This window comes from Nicotiana attenuata, chromosome 5 (assembly GCF_001879085.1).
Source record: "Nicotiana attenuata strain UT chromosome 5, NIATTr2, whole genome shotgun sequence".
NCBI lineage: Eukaryota > Viridiplantae > Streptophyta > Magnoliopsida > Solanales > Solanaceae > Nicotiana > Nicotiana attenuata.
Window position 1 is genome coordinate 32,998,120 of NC_031993.1, and position 14,587 is coordinate 33,012,706.

The following is a 14,587-nucleotide window of genomic DNA, read 5'->3' on the forward strand; positions in this document are numbered from 1 at the left end:
GTGCGTGGAAGATGGTGAGTTGAGAAAGGTGGTTGTTGTTAGCGCACATCGTCGCCCAGGTTTCTCCTGCTTGGTTCCCCGTAGGTCCGGTGTGCATTGTTTCGCAGTGGTGATCGAGGCATTTTCCAGTTGCTCTAAGGGAGATTGTTTCTCTTTTGGTGATGGTGTAGAGTGAATGGAGGTGTTAGTTGGGTTAATAACTTAGGCGGTAGGAGTGTTTGTGTGTGTAGGTAGTTGTAGGGGCTTATCATTTAGATGTGGTGTGATTGGATTTAACCCGCCGGCACTTGAGTGATCTGAGAAGAAGACGTTCAGGGGAGTATGCTGTGTTGCAGGTAGTTTTTTTGCATTTAATGCAGGATGGCGATCATTCCTACTCTAGGATGGGTTTGTGTAGTGTTTAATTTCGAAGCTTGTAAGGAGTGTTTGTTTATATCCCGGTTGGATATATTTAGATGATTGTCTTCTGTAATGTGGTGTGGGTCTGGCATCCTTTTTTAGGCTATAATATTTGTGGGAACAATTGATTCAGTGGGGACAAAATTCGGAACATTTATTTCAGGTAGTTATTAAAGGGAAAGGGAATATTTGGAATATTTTTGGTGGAAAGGTTGTTATTGGTAGAAAGGTTATTTTTGAATTGTAGGGGTTCTTTGATTGGATTTTTATGAGAAGGTAGGTTGGGGTAGTGGGGTAGGCCTTACCTGATTTGGTGTTGTCATAGGTTGTCAGTGTCTCTAGTTGATAGGATAGAGAAAGGGTTGCATATTGGAGTTTTATGTGATTTTTTCTTCGTGTCTTTCCCTTCCTGCATCGACGTGGACCCTTTTTGTGCAGGTGTGTAATGCCACTCCTTGTGTGGTTTTGAGGAATCCGCTTGGTGGTTAGAAATATGACCACGTGGGCCTCTGTTAACGCCAGGCTTAATTGGCTGGTTACGTGTACCTTGAGAGTTTTTGGAATTTTTTGGTTCTGTAGCTTTGTCGTCCGATTCTTCGTCAGTGATGGCTATTCTTTATTTTTCCTCTTTGGTTAGAGTGTTATTTTGGTTCTCCTCTTTCTTTGGTATTATTTACTCATGACCTTCCTTTTTTTGAGTGCCCAAACCTGTGTTTGGAGATATTTCGTGCATTGGTACTGGTATTTGGGTTTGGTATTGAGTGTTTACCTGTTCTTTGCTTTTTTTTTTTGGATATATCACTGTTTTCCAAGGCCCTTCAGACGGTACTTCGCTTGTACTTTCTTCAGTTTTTGTGATTTCCTGTTGTTTTGTCTTTATTGTACATTGGTAATGTTTATGCCCTAAACATCCACATAGGGTGCATAGAGGATTGGTGTCTTCATAGTGTATCTGCTGGAGGTGTGTTCCTGTCACGACCCGGAATCCCCACCATCGGGACCGTGATGGCGCCTAACATAACACTTGCTAGGCAAGCCAACGTTAGAGGTTTAATTAGCCAAATCCTTTATGTTTTAGTGAATAACAATAATCAAGCTAAAACCAGTAAAAATAGATGCAGAAGTAATAGACTCTTTGTTTATACACTATTACCAATACTATTACTATTACTACCCAGAATCTGGTGTCACAATCCACGAACATACTAAGATTTGCTACAAACATTTGTTCGAAAGAATATACAACTGTTTATGAAGGGAAGTAAAAACAGTAAATGTAGGAGCATAGAAGGGGACGCCTGGGCCTGCGGACACCAGCAGGACTACCTTGGGTCTCCTAGTTGCAAAAATCTGCAACCAACCTCTCGATCAGCCACTACATGCTCAAAAATCCGCACAGAAAGTGCAGAGTACAGTATCAGTATAACCGACACCATGTACTGGTAAGTGCCGAGCCTAACCTCGATGAGGTAGTGACGAGGCTACGGCGGGGCATTTACAATATAACCTGCATACAGTGTGTAATAAAAGCAGAAAGAAGGACAGGACAAAATAAAGCACTAACTTGCAAGGAATGAATACAGTTCTCAAAACATATCATCAGTGCTCAGCTATAACCGATCCTTAAGTACAGTTTAAGACTACTGTTCAGCTAACACAGTCAAGGGAAAATGTAAGCATAAAGATTGTTGCGGCGTGCAACCCGATCCCATCATATCAAAATAATCACATTCACAATTCACCCTTATCTCACCACAATCCACCCTTATTACACCTGTTGCGGTGTGCAACCCGATCCCACCGTATCATAATAATCACAATCACAGTTCACCCTTATCTCACAACAATCCACCCTTATTACACCTATTGCGGCGTGCAACCCGATCCTACCATATCATTATCATTTACTGAGCAAGTATAGAAATTACACAATTCAAATCACATGACTCTTCACGAGGCTCAATTTCAAACCGAAGCATTTAGAAAGATTATACACTATGAGGCTTTACAAAAGTAATACTACTTAATGAGACAAATCCATAATATACCTTGAAAGTACCAATAACCAACGCAAAAAATTATTAGGAGACAACGAAGCTATGAAAGAACTAATACTTCCAACAAGAGATACAATGTCTAACAAGTAGCAATTAGGCATGGAATTACAAGTAAAGCACGTAGCAGTTAAGGGAGGAAAAGACAATATAAGAAGAACGGGAAGGAAACATGCAAAACAGATAAATTGGCGGCACATAGGTACTTGTCACCTCACCTATACACCGCTCACATGGATTTCATATAGCAAATAATTCAAGGGTTCCTAATCCCTCGAGTCAAAGTTAGACACAACACTTACCTCGCTCCGCGGGCTACTCAATGCTCAATTACGCTTTTCCGCTAGTATCCACCTCCAAACCACTCGTATCTGGCCACAATTAACTCAATAACATCAATTATTGCTAAAGGAACCAACTACAATGCATAAATTTAGATTTCTCATACTTTTTCCCAAAAAGTCAAAAATCGACCCCGGGCCCGCTTGGTCAAAACTCGAGGTTCGGACCAAAATCCATTTAGCCATTCACCCCCGAGCCCGAATATGTTATTAGTTTTGAAATCCGACCCCAATTTGAGGTCTAAATCCCAATTTCCCAAAAATCCTTAATTCTACCCAAACCCCCAATTTCTTCCATGGATATCCTAGATATTAGGTTGAAATTTCATGAAATGCAATGGGTAATTGAAAGAAAGTGGTTTAGAATCACTTACCAACACTTAGGGGAAGAGATTGTCTCTTGAAAAACCGTCTCTAGGTCTTCTAGTTTTTGAAAATGTGAAAGAATGGCTTTATCCCATAATGAGTTCTATTGTTAAAACACTGGGCATGCCTTCTTCCTGTTCGCGAAGGGCCTCCCACGTTCGCGAAGAGCTGGCCTTGATGGTTTACGCGATTGCGAATTCCTCCTCGCGTTCGCGAAGGCTATGCCCCCCTGGCCTTCACGTTCGCGAACCATTTGCTCGCGTTCGCGTAGAAGGAATGACTGACCCCTCCCCCAGGTCCCTAACACTTCGCGTTCTCGAAGGGTAAAGCCCCCATCGCTCCGCGTTCGTGACCCAGTCTCCGCGTTCGCGTAGAAGAATTTCTTCTTCAAACCAATTCACTCTTCGCGTTCGCGAGAGTACCTTCGCGAACACGAAGAAGAAAACACCAGATGACAGATGAAGCCAAAAACCAGATTTTTCTAAGTTCAAAACATCCCGTAGCCTATCCGAAACTCATCCGAGCCCTCGAGGCTCCAAACCAAACATGCGCACAAGTCTTAAGACATCATACGAACTTTTTCGCATGATCAAATCGCCAAAATAACACCTAGAACAATGAATTTAGCACCAAATCAAATGAAATTGCCATGAACACTTTTAAATTTCTATTTTCTCAACCGGATGTCCGAATCATGTCAAACCAACTCCGTTTCTCATCAAACTTCACAAACAAGTCTTAAATATCATAACGAACCTGCACCGGGCTCCGGCACCAAAATACGGACTCGATACCAACAAGATCAAACATCGACCAAATTCATAAAACCATTAGATTTTTAGACTTCCAATTTTCATCAAAAATTCATTTCTCGAGCAATGAACCTCGGAATTCGATTTAGGGCATATGCCCAGGTCCCATATTTCGATACAGACCCACTGGGACTGTCAAAACACGAGTCCAGGTCTGTTTGCTCAAAATGTTGACCGAAGTCAACTAAATCAATTTTAAAGGCAAAAATTATTATTTCCATCAACTTTCAACATAAAAGCTTTCCGGTAACACGCCCGGATTGCACACGCAAATCGAGGAGGGATAAAATGAGGTCTTAAAAGCCTCTGAACACCGAATCGAGTTCTGAAACATAAGATGACCCTTTGGGTCATCACATTCTCCACCTCTAAAACAATTATTCGTCCTCGAACGGACATAGAAAAGTACCTAGGTTGGTGAAAAGGTGGGGATATGTGCTCCGCATATCTGACTCGGAATCCCAGGTAGCTGCCTCAACAGGATGACCTCTCCACTGCACCCGAATTGAAGGATAACTCTTCGATCTCAACTGACCAACCCACCGGTCTAGAATAGCTACCAGCTCCTCCTTGTAGGTCAAATCCTTGTCCAACTGGATAGTGCTGAAGTCTACCACATGGGATGGATCGCCGTGATACTTCTGAAGCATGGACACATGAAATACCGGATGAACTACTGATAAACTAGGTGGCAATGTGAGCTTGTAAGCCACCTTACCCACTCTTTGAAGAATCTCAAAAGGCTCGATGTACCTAGGGCTCAACTTGCCCTTCTTCCCAAATCTCATTACACCTTTCATGGGTGACACACGGAGCGACACTCTCTCTCCGACCATGAATGCCATATCACGGACCTTACGCTCGGCATAACTCTTTTTCCTGGACTGAGCTGAGCGAAGTCTATACTGAATGATATTAACCTTATCCAAGGCATCCTGTACCAAATCTGTACCCAATACCGAGCCTCCCCTGGCTCAAACCATCCAACTGGCAATCGACACCGTCTTCCATATAATGCCTCATAGGGAGCCATCTAGATGCTCGACTGATAGTTGTTGTTGTAGGCAAACTCTGGTAGAGGCAAGAACTAATTCAACGATCCTACAAAGTCTATAACATACACGTGGAGCATATCCTCCAAGATCTGTATAGTACGCTCGGACTGTCCGTCCGTCTGAGGATGAAATGATGTGCTCAACTCAACCCGCGTACCCAACTCACGTTGTACTACCCTCCAGAAGTGCGAGGTAAACTGCGTACCTCGATCAAAAATGATAGACACTGGCACAACGTGAAGACGAACGATCTCGCGGATATAAATCTCTGACAACCGCTCTGAAGAATATGTAATTGCCACTGGAATGAAATGCGCTGACTTGGTCAGTCTATCCACAATAACCCAAACTTCATCGAACGTCTTCTGAGTTCGTGGGAGTCCAACAATAAAATCCATAGTGATACGCTCCCACTTCCACTCAGGAATCTCTATCCTCTGAAGCAAACCACCAGGTCTCTGATGCTCGTACTTTACTAGCTAACAATTTAGACACCGAGCTACATATGCAACAATATCCTTTTTTATCCTCCTCCACCAATAATGCTGCCGCAAGTCTTGATACATCTTGGCGTCACCGGGGTGAATAGAATAACAGGAACTGTGGGCCTCTCCAGAATCAACTCACGAAGTCCATCCACATTAGGCACACAAACACGACCCTGCATCCTCAAAACCCCATCATCTCCAACCGTAACCTGCTTGGCATCACCATGCCGCACTGTGTCCCTAAGGACAAGCAAATGAGGGTCATCATATTGCCATTCCCTAATATGCTCAAACATAGAAATCCGAGCGGCTGTGCAAGCTAAAACGCGACTGGGCTCAGAACATCAATCCTCAAGAATTGATTGGCTAAGTCCTGAACGTGTAATGCAAGCGATCTCTTACCGACTAGAATGTACGCAAGGCTGCCCATACTAGCTGACTTCCTACTCAAAGCATCGACCACCACATTGGCCTTCCCGCGATGATATAAGATGGTGATATGATAGTCTTTCAATAGCTCTAACCACCTCCTCTTTCTCAAATTGAGCTCCTTTTGCTTGAACAAATACGGCAAACTCTTATGATCTGTGAACACTCACACGACACGCCATATAGATAGTGCCTCCAAATCTTCAACGCATGAACAATTGCTGTCAACTCCAAGTCATGAACCGGGTAATTCTTCTCGTGAACCTTTAGCTGCCGTGAAACATATGGAATAACCTTGCCATCTTGCATCAATATCGCACCAAGTCCAATACGAGATGCGTCATAATATACTGTATAAGGCCTAGAACCTGTGGGCAACACCAACATCGGCGCCGTAGTCAAAGCTGTCTTGAGCTTCTAAAAGCTCGCCTCACACTCGTCTGACCACTGGACGGGGCACCTTTTTGGGTCAACCTAGTCAACGGGGGTGCTATAGATGAGAACCCCTCCACAAACCCACAGTAATAACCTGCCAATCCCAAGAAACTACGGATCTTTGTGGCTGAAGTAGGCCTAGGTCAGTTCTTGACTGCCTCAACCTTCTTAGGATCCACCTGAATACCCTCTGCTGATACAACGTGACCCAAGAAAGCAACTGAACTCAACCAAAAATCATGTTTTGAAAACTTAGCATATAATTGGCTGTCTCTCAGAGTCTGAAGAACGATCCGAAGATGTTTCTCATGCTCCTCTCGACTACGGGAGTAGATCAAGATAACATCAGTGAAAACAATCACAAAGGAATCTAGATAGGGCTTGAACACCCGGTTCATGAAATCCATGAATGCTGCTGGGCCATTTGTCAGCCCGAATGACATCTCTAGAAACTCATAATGCCCATAACGAGTCCTAAAAGCTATCTTAGGGACATCGGATGCCCTAATCCTCAACTGATGGTAGCCAGACCTCAAATCGATCTTCAAAAGCACCTTGGCACCCTGAAGCTGATAAAAATAAGTAGTCAATTCTCGATAATGGATGCTTGATCTTGATAGTGACTTTGTGCAACTGCTGATAATCTATGCACATCCTCATTGACCCATCCTTTTTCTTTACAAACAACTCGGGCGCACCCCAAGGCGAGACACTAGGTCTAATAAAGCCCTTATCAAGCAAATCTTGCAACTGCTCCTTCAATTCCTTTAACTCTGGCGGGGCCATACGATATGGAGGGATAGAAATGGGCTGAGTGCCCGGAACCAAATCAATACAGAAGTCAATATCCCTGCCGAGTGGCATCCCTGGCAGGTCTGCAGGAAATACCTCCGGAAACTCTCGAACAACTGGTACCGATCCATGGAAGGAACCTCCGCACTAGAGTCGCAGACATAAGCCAAATAAGCTAGACACCTCTTCTCGACTATACGCCGAGCCTTCATATAAGAGATAACCCTACTGGTAGAATAACCAGGAGTCCCCCTCTACTCTAATCGAGGCAACCCCGGCAAGGCTAAGGTCACTATCTTGGCGTGACAGTCCAATATAACATGATAAGGTGACAGCCAATCCATCCCCAAAATGACATCAAAATCGACCATATCGAGAAGTATGAGATCTACACTAGTCTCAAGACCCCCAATAATAACCATACACGAATGATAGACACGTCTACAATAATAGAATCCCCCACAGGTGTGGATACATATACATGAGCACTAAGGAATCACGGGGCACAACCAAATATGAAGTAAAGTAAGATGACACATAGGAGTAGGTAGACCCTGGATCAAATAGAACTGAAGTATCTCTACTGCAAACTAAAACAATACCTGTGATAACAGCATCGGAAGACTCAGCCTCAGGCCTGGCTGGAAAAGCATAACATCGGGGCTGCGCCCCACCACTCTAAACCATATCTCTAGGACGACCTCCTGCTGGCTAGACTCCACCTCTAGCGGCCTAGCCTCCACCTTTAACGGCCTGACCTCCACCTCTAGCGGCCTGACCTCTACCTCTGGCTCCATGACCCCTATCTCTAGCTAGCTGAGCGTTGGCGTACCTGGTGCCGGAATCATGGAACGAGAACTCAGCTACTGTGGCGGAAGGCCCAATAATATTAGACAGGTCCTCCTGATATTCCCATAGCCACTACACTCGAAACATCCATCCTGATAATGTGGTCGTGGAAATTGAGACTAACCCGAACGAGCCGGATGACCACGATAATAACTCTGAATAGGAGGTGCACTGATAGGAGCTGGTGGTGCACTATGGGCTAGCTGATCCAAATAATGCATGTGAGGACCACGACCACCTGGAGTGTTGAATTAAACGGCCTGGGAGGATGCCCTCTACCAAAAGTACCTCGACCTCCAGATGAGGCCCCACTAAATCCACCAGAGTGACGCGGCCTCTTGTAAGACCCCTGACCACTCTGCTGAGCTAAAACCATCTCAACTCGCTTGGCAACATTGGCTGCATCCTGGAAAGAAATCTCACTCCCAGTCTCCTTAGCCATCTGCAACCTGATAGGTGTCGTGCCCCCTTTCTCCTCCGCGGAAATCGGGTTTGTGACATTTGGGGAGGACAACTCATTCCTTTTGGGAATTGGGTTTGATTTAAAGAGTCGCCACCTAATGATTAGGGTGCATTAGGACACCAAGGAGGTTTGATTTGAATAACTAGAGATAGGGTAAGGGCTTGAAATTATTCTAAGGGGAAGGTGTTAGGCACCCCTCAGAATCCACTAGTGTGGTTCCCGGCCAGACTATTATTGTGAATTTGGGTACAATTAACATATAGACAAATAAGGCTCAAATAAGAGGGGATTTTTATCACATAAAGGTTTGAAAGTAAACAAGGTTTGAAAGAACAATTAGAAAAGCTGATTTTAAAACAAAATAGTTTCAGATACTGGAAAGAAAGAATAAAGGGAGGGGGGCTCCTAGGTTTATTAATAGTATGGATCACCCCACACAATGCCCGGTAATCACTCCTCAATGAGAGGCTACACGTGACATTATCGCGTGGTCATCATATCCATATATACCCTTCCCACCCCGTTAAGGTATTAAGCGCGGAATGGTCTCGCTTACCTATTGCATGCTACTACCCGTCCCAATCCTATCAGTCCCGGGGCATTTAGGACTACTAATCCTAAGGGAGGTAGGGATGTTAGGCTTATTTGTGGTTTTAAAGGCAAAAATTCTAAGGCGACATACAAAACATGTATAGCAAGTTGGGGAAAAGCACATAAAACGCAAAGGCTCAGATATATCCCTTTAACAAAGAAACACATATTTAGCGTGACTAACACATACCAGTTAAGGTCTGATTAAACATTAAACATGCGAGAACTTAAAGGTTGAGGCAGACTGATTTGTTACATAATTCAGATAAGAAGCCCGAATCAGGCCTGCCTGTGGGTTGTAGCTATTAACAGAAACGGATTTAATTTTACCCTAAGGCTTGCCTAAGTGTTGGACAAGGATCCTATAGGCATGGTATCTATTGAATTACGAACGCAATAACAATAAACTGAATATGTACTGGTTAAAAGATAGTCAGATTATTAAAGAAAGGCAAGTTTTTACGAAGGTTGTAAGTTCTGCAAATGATGATACATCGTAATTACTGGTTTTAGCTCTATGCGTGAATGAAGCGATTCAGATTCAATTAATAATTCCTATAGACATACTTTCTATGCGTAGCTTGTTTTAAACCTTTTGTGGTATGGTATAAAAATGCAGAAGACTCGTTTTAAACCTAAGAACATGATATCTAAGCGCGAAAATTGTTAAAACCTATGGACATGATATCTAAACGCTGAAGTTGTTTTACAACCTTATGAGCATGATTTCTAGATGAAAAGATGAATATACATGATCTAGAAGGGCCTATAGGCATAATTTCTATATGTGTATGCAGAATTCAGATTTCCAGATACTTAGACATAATTTCTAGATGATAATGAATACACAGGATCTAGAAGGGCCTATAGGCATGATTTCTATATGCGTGAATTGTTTGAAACCCTGTGCACATGATTTCAAAAATGCAGAAATTACTTTAAGAACCCTATGAACGTGATTCCTGTATGCAGAAATTATGCAAAGGTACCTATAGGCATGATTTCTATATGCATTTGAATATGCAGAATTCAAAATAACTATAGACATGGTATCTACCCTTTGCATGCATAGTTACCCGCCCTTTTCACTAGCTGTCCCTAAGAGTTTATTACAAGTTATTACAGCCCAGATCAAAGTAAAAAAATACATCAGATAAAATACAAATACAAGTACAACCAAGGAGAGCCTGATTCAGACTTCATGTCTGAAATATGAGGTAAACCAACTCCATAAGATCATGATCCAAAGCCTTTCTCCCATTTGAGTGTGTCAAAGTTCCCTAAGAGCCTCAAAGGGACTCCGGGCAACGCTCACACCCAAATGTATTACCAGATTAACACAAGTGCAGTGTGGGAAGGCCATCCCTCAAGTGTCCAAGTTCAGAGGGAACTCAAGGTCCCAAGGCAAAGCTCACAAGAGGGGGGTCCGAAACTTTTTTGATGATTTTTTGGACAAAAAGCACCTTTTCAATGCTAAAATGATACACAAATAGGCATTTCGCAGTACTATACTGCGAATTGCTTTAACGAAAATTTAGCCGTTAAAGTAATTCGCAGTATAGTACTGCGATTTATTAAAAAATTAATATTTTTTAAGCAATTCGCAGTACTATACTGCGAATTACTTAAACGCAGTATAGTACTGCGAATTACATATTAATTGGGCCCGTTCTGAAGGACTCCGGTAAAACGCAGTATTATACTGCGAAGTAGACTGAAACGTATTATTTTGCTGCCTTTTACTCTGATTTTTGGCCCCACCAATAATTTAACTGACATAACAATAATTCAAATACATAAAACGTAGTATTGTACTGCGAATTCCTTAAAAACATTCTACACCCCAAGCTCGGACTTGCCTTATTTATAGGCGTTTCAATTTTATGAAAATTCATTCAATACTTAACTTCAAACTTACGTTCATACTTCTCTCTTCTTCTTATCAATCATTTTTTTTACAATGTCTGAAGTGTCAAAAATAAGGGTTTCACTACATTGGGGGAGGGGGGGGTGAGGTTGTGCTGGAGAATAACTCAGTGAGGTATAGCTCACCTCCACAGTGTCATGTTAAATTGCCGCTTACTATGGAGTACGATACATTGGTATCGTTGTTACGTAAAAAAATGAGTGAGAGGAGGCGTTCGGTTAACCTTAAAGTAACCGATAGATTTCCGTATTCAGTGACTTCGCAGGGGTTTGCTTATTATTCTGAGTTTAACATCGAGGATGATGAAACTCTTAGAGATTTTTTGCGGATTCCGGATGAATACAGGGAATTTATTGTAATAAAATTATTGTAAATGTACGTCAAGGTGGAAGACGTTCCCAGTAATGAGGGCGTGCATAGCAGGGATAACCCCCAGTCATCGGGTGGTTATTCTGGAGCAGTTTTTGCCGGACAGATTGCTGATGAAAGAGCTTGCCTTGATTTAAACTTGTCACCACCGGCAAATGAGTAGCCATAAAATAATTTTTCGACTTTATATAATCAACAAGACGGCTAGTAAACTTCAATTTTACTACGCTTTAGCGATGTTTATTTTATGTTTTAATTGGATTTGTATTAACACTCATATTTTTCACAAGGGGTACCGTCTGGATATGAATTTTACAAGTTATGACCCCGCCCCTAGTTGGAATATGCGTAGTTCTGGAGTATTGGACCACGGTGGTCCATCCGGGAGTCATCACTAACAAGAAAATATCCATCATGAAACGTCAAGACAGTACGATTTGTAAGTAAAGTGATATAGCTATATCTAAAGTATTTTTCTGGAGTTTTGGGTAACTTATCTTTTTGTTCTTTTTGTGCAGTGAAAACGAGCTTCTTGAAGCTCCTGACCTCACACAGTTGCCCATAGACGACGTATTTACTCGTGATTTGGCAGATGCGCAGAGTCAGGAAGATGATAGTGATTATGACAACAATGCGGATAAGTCTGGGGATGACACACCCTTCCATGATGAGGGTGATGATGAGGAGGAGGAAGTGAATGTTGAACCTGAGCTGACGAGGGAGCATGTTCCTCCACCTCCCGCTAGACCAAGAGTGTACGAATCCCACGTGCCATTTCATGAGCGGAATATTCCCTACCTTCATAATTTGCCAAGCATGCCGAACGTGGATGCCCTCACAAGGGATGATGATGAATTTCGGTCAGCGATGTGGGATGAGTCTAGACCAGCTGTTCTGACAAAGGGCATGTATTTCCCCAATAAAGCTCGCCTAATTAGGGTTGTAAAAATCTATAGTATAAGAGAGTGCCGTGAGATGACGGTAAGTGAGTCAACTACGGAGAAATACAAGGCTATATGCCGTAGGTGGTTTATGGGTTGTCACTGGATGTTGCGTGCCACCAAGAAGAAATCAGGTTTGTGGAAAGTGGGTAAATTTATTAGCGAGCATAGATGTGAAATGGACACATACAATGAGAATCACTTCAACTTGGACGTGGACTTGATTTCTCTTGTGTTGATTCCATATTTGGAAGTGTCCATTAGGTTCAACATTAAAGAGTGTATTACAGCCGTCCACCAGGAGTATGGTTGTACTATAACCAAAAGAAAGGCATATCTCGGTCGCAAACGCGCCTTTGAACTTATTTATGGCGACTAAGATAAGTCTTTTTCAAATCTGCCCAGGTACATGGCCGTACTGCAACATTTTAACCCCGGGACTATTGTTGAATGGAGGCGTGAGCGGAGTCCGGACAGACCGGAATATATTTTCAACTATGTGTTATGGTCATTTAAACCAGCAATTGATGATTTTGTGTATTGTCGTCCTGTAATTTCCATAGACGGTACTCATGTCTATGGAAAGTATGATATTAAGCTTTTGATTGCAGTTGCAGTAGATGCCAACGGACAAATATTTCCACTAGCTTTTGCCATTTGTGCCAACAAAAGCGAAGAGACGTGGACGTATTTTTTGAACCACTTGAAGCAGCACGTTGTCAAACAGCGTTCAGGTATTTGTCTAATATCTGATCGGCATGGTGGTATTTTAAGTTCTGTACGTCACTTGCCTGAATGGCATGAACTATATGCATACCACCGTTACTGTGTGAGGCACCTGAAGGCCAATTTCCAGAAGAAATTTCCTGACAAGGCCTTGCATGACTTAATGTGGATGGCTGCAACCGAGCACTAGCAGTGCAAATTCACGAGGCGCATGGAAGCGATCCGGCAGATAGATCCACAAGCCTATACTTGGTTGTTGCGACATGAGCTTCACATGTGGACATTGCATGCTGATGGCGGCAGACGATGGGGAGCCCTCACTACAAACGTGTCGAAGTCATTCAACGACTTGTTGAAGTCTGCCCGTGGACTGCCTGTCACTGCCATGGTCCGCATGACATTCAAACAGAGTGCGGAGAGGTTTGTTGAAAGGCATGCAGCTGCATCGGCATTGATGGACAGGGGTGTTGAATTTATGCCAATACCCATTAGAAGATTTGAAAGGTCCTGGAGGCGAGCACAGTGGCATTCATTTCTTCAGTACGATCATGAACGGGGTGTTTTTGAAGTTAAGACCGCTATCCGCGGACACCGTGGGAATAATCTACAGACGGTGAATGAAAATAGAAGGTTATGTTCATGTGGGAAATGGACCATCTACCACATGCCATGCGCACATGCGTTGAAGTGTTTTCAACAAGTTGGATATGGGGCAACAAACTATATTGATAGGCAATACAGTGTTGCTGCATACGTAGACACGTATAGTGGGAAGTTACAGCCATTAGGTGCTGAGCATTATTGGTCGCTGGAACCTTTTAAGATGGTATGTAACAAGGACTATTTGCGCAAGCTGCAAGTGCAAAAGAGAACGCGTATACAGAACCAAATGGATGTTGGTGACACCGTTTATGCGCGTAAATGTGGCATATGCTCGCAAACAGGACACGACCGTCGTAAATGTCCTTCAGGTGGTGTGCGTGGCGGTGGTAATCCGGCTCCTGGTGCAAGTTCGTCGAATGTACCCAACTATCAAGGATACCCCTAGTCTTTTGTTTTGGTATTGTTTTTTGTAATACGTGTCTGTACTTATGTATGTTGCAATATATATCAAATAAAATTATGTTCGACAATCTGGAATGAGTGAAGAAAAAGCTGTTTAATTGCAGGAAAATGTAATATGTAAAGCGTGGTTTGATAGTTTCATATAACAACACAAGCACTTAAACTTAACTTCCATTTCAATTAAAAAACAATTTAGTACAACAAACAAGGAAAACATTACTACAACACTAACACAAACATAGCAGGCCAACATAATAAAAATACATGAAACATGAAAAATACACTAAACACATACATGCCAATGTTTAGTCCCGGTTGCCATTTATTCTCCGCTCCAACCACTTAAATCGTTCTTCCAGTTGTTCTTTTTCTTCTTCTACCTCTTTCAGTTTCGCATTCACCTTCGCAAGTTCCTGTTTATATTTTTTTTTACGTTCCTTTTGTGCTTCAAAATTCCATTGTGCTTTCCATTTTTCGTCTCCCAC